This window comes from Manduca sexta, unplaced genomic scaffold (genome assembly GCF_014839805.1).
Source record: "Manduca sexta isolate Smith_Timp_Sample1 unplaced genomic scaffold, JHU_Msex_v1.0 HiC_scaffold_1956, whole genome shotgun sequence".
Classification (NCBI taxonomy): domain Eukaryota; kingdom Metazoa; phylum Arthropoda; class Insecta; order Lepidoptera; family Sphingidae; genus Manduca; species Manduca sexta.
Genome location: NW_023592872.1, coordinates 1,921 through 5,277, shown reverse-complemented (window position 1 = coordinate 5,277; position 3,357 = coordinate 1,921). Strand labels below are relative to the sequence as shown.

Sequence of the window (3,357 nt, the reverse complement as noted above, 5' to 3'; positions counted from 1 at the left end):
TCCTCAATATACGCCATTTTACCCTGTCTTCGGCCTGTCGCATCCAGTTCTTACCAGCGACCTTTCGCAGATCGTCACTCCACCTAGCTGGAGGGCGTCCTACACTACGTTTGCCGAGCCGTGGTCTCCACTCAAGAACTCGTTTACCCCATCGGTTATCGGTTCTTCGACAGATATGCCCTGCCCACTGCCACTTCAGTTTGCTAATCCTGTGTGCTATGTCGATGACATTGGTTCTCTGACGAATGACCTCGTTACGAAGTTTATCCTTCAGAGAAACTCCGAGCATAGCACGTTCCATAGCTCGCTGAGCGACTTTGAGCTGGTGGACCAGCCGTACTGTGAGCGTCCACGTCTCGGCACCGTAGGTCATGACAGGTAGGACGCACTGGTTGAAAACCTTCGTTTTCAGACATTGTGGTAGAAGTGACGAGAAAACCCGACGCAGTTTGCCAAATGCGGCCCAGCCCAGCTGGATTCTCTTTTAACCTCCCTCTCAAGGCTGTTTCTTCCTAATTGCAGAATCTGCCCAAGGTAGGTGTATTCCGAAACAACTTCGAGAAGGTGGCCATTGACAACGATAGGTCTTGGATCTAGGTGGTCATTGATCACAAGTTTTCTCTTATCCAGATTCATTGTTAGACCTATTCGCTGTGAGGCCGAAGCTAGGCTGTTTAGCATCTGTTGTAGTTCCTCCAGTGTTTCTGCCATTATCACTATGTCGTCTGCGAAACGCAAATGCGAGATGTACTCACCATTTATGTTAATGCCCATACCTTTCCAGTCCAGAGTCTTGAACAAATGTATAAAATGTTTATAGAAATATAATTTCTCTCTTACACCATTTTGTATATGGGTGCGATGGTACAATTTTCCGCTAGAGATGTGCGCACGCGCCGACTCATTGTTCTACACGTCTTGACACTCGGCTTAATTTTTTATTTCCAGGTAAGCATAACATCTGACGTACAATATCGTAATCATACTATCTCTTTAATGGATAAAATTATGTTTACAGTTGAGAAGAAAAAGGAAGACATTGGAAGATGGGAATAGGAGATGGGTGTACAATTATTCAAGGTGATATAGAATAGCTTCATATGTATTTGGTAATAAATAGTACAAATTCCACCTGTCTAATGTAATGAGATCATCCTCCTAATGGTTTCAGTAAACTAGTAGTAGTAGCTGGTTGCTCGCTTGACGAGTCGTTTGGACAAGTACTTGTAGTCGTCTTGCACCATCTGATGTCGCCGACTGGATACCACCGACACGAAGTAGAATAAGATTACTGGAAAGCAAGAAATACATAATTATTTTGGGTATACAAAGGTTCCACGTGGCGAAGGGTCTCTAGCGTAGTCTGCTTATAGGTATTGGTAATAATTTGAATCACAACGTGCTAGATGGAGATAAATTGCATTAATTATCCTAAAACCGTCAATTTCGCTTCATAATGTTTATTAATAACATCTTTCAATGGTTTTACTGTAATCGTGTCAAATAGTCAAATTTGGTTTTTCATGCCACATGTATAGTGACTAGATTTTATGTCTCAATCCAAATATAATGTCGACCAACAAAAGAGGTGACGTTTAAGACTGTCTCTAAAGGTGACGACCAGATAATTATTACATATGAATCACAGAGGAAATAGCGATCGTTAATACACTCCATGTTATCAGGTGATATCGTTAACGGGGAAATATGAGTGTTAGGTGTACTTGGAAGTGAATTGTTACTGTGCACTTTGAGTACTAAGATCCTTTAATGAAATTATGTCCGAACCTGACGTAAAGTTCAGAGCAAAAGTTATGATAACAAGAAACTAAATGCACTGCAGTTTGAATCGCCATAATAAGATTTTATAAATTCGTTCTGAAATGTATTGCAATAATAATAAACAATTAATACAGGCAAATATTTAAATAAATAAAAATATCTAGATAAACGGAGTAAGGTTTCAGGACGAGTGTTATGCAGAGCTCTGTAGATAGAGAGTCTGAATAGTAGTGCTATTATTTATTTGTAGTAGAGACGCTTTAAACGAGCGACTTGTTCATCTCACCATTCCGCTGTATAAAAAAACATTTTTCGCTATCTATTATTTTCTTTGGACTGCGCAACACTTACTATCAATCGTGTCACTTTGTCGTACCTTATCGTATTGTTTGTTTTGATACCTCGGTGAATGAATGCTGTTTATTATGAAAAATATTGAAGATAAGTTTTGGACTTCCCCGCCATGTTTTTCAACAACTGTTTATGTCCATTTAGGGGACAGTGGTAGGTTACCTCAAAGACTCGCGAGTGCGTTTAATGGAACCCTGGTACAAGGCGCGGCAAGGCATTCTCGTTTTATATAGTTCGCCACTACGTCTACTACAAGATGAACGGATTTTAATTTGATTGAAGTGACTGTGATTGCTATGTTGTATGCTTGCAAATATTATGACATCTACATACGTATCTTTTATCAACTAAATGTAAAAAAAAAGACAACAAAAAGTAAAGAAAAAAAAATTGTAGATGAGGACAAAATAACACACTCCGCGTGCGCTCAAGTCGCCAAGACTGTGGTTGGCTTGCTAGCTTCACACCCTCGTATGTTTTGACTCGATTTAAAAACCTACAAGCGTCAAGTTAAAGTAAAAGATAAAAGTAAAGTCTAAAGATGCAGTATATAATACTTATTTTACGGGCTCTACAAAATATTCTTATTTAATATATTTGTTCGTTTTATATTATACTCACTAGAAGTAAGAAAGTATAGGGCGATGATGGTGCTGATCTCGGCGTTGTCTTCCACCTTCTTGTTGTACCGCAGCAGCACGGTGCCGGTCACGCTCAGCACCACCAGCGCCGCGCACACCGACCACGACAGCACCAGCCACGGCCACAGATACCGCGGCTTTTTCTAAAAACCATAGTTATTATTATATAGTAGCAGAAGATGTAAAACTCATCATAGTGATCCTGGTAACGACCGAGCCATGAGCTTGACGCTCCAAGTGAATTTTCTTGGAGCGCCAATCTCGTAGTCCTCGGGCAAATGTGTCACGTCATCAGTCTGTTTGTATTCGTGTTCTAACATACATAAATGTTTCGACTGGCGACGGATATATCTCGTCAATAGATATTCTTTCTGGATGCCATTTCATGTATGTTGCAGTGGAGACACTTTGCGTGTAAAATATAATGAGAAGAGTAAATAAGCATGAAACTCGACGATAGCTAACTGCTACACTTAAACTCCTTAACCCGCAGAGCGTTAGAAGCGGCATCTATTTATAAGGTTTACGAGTAAGCTTTGGAGCTACTGTTGAATATAAAGTAGCCTTATTGATTAATGAAAGG

General features: G+C 40.1%; 1 long non-coding RNA gene across 1 annotated transcript; it reads right to left on the bottom strand.

Annotated features, from left to right (window-relative positions):
* Positions 1 to 1,084: 1,084 nt before the first annotated feature.
* LOC119191819 lies at positions 1,085 to 2,945 on the bottom strand. Its single transcript, XR_005113537.1, has 2 exons — positions 2,755 to 2,945; positions 1,085 to 1,291 (listed from the first exon to the last, which is right to left on the bottom strand). It is a non-coding gene; the product is annotated as an uncharacterized LOC119191819 (long non-coding RNA).
* Between the last annotated feature and the right edge of the window lie 412 nt (positions 2,946 to 3,357).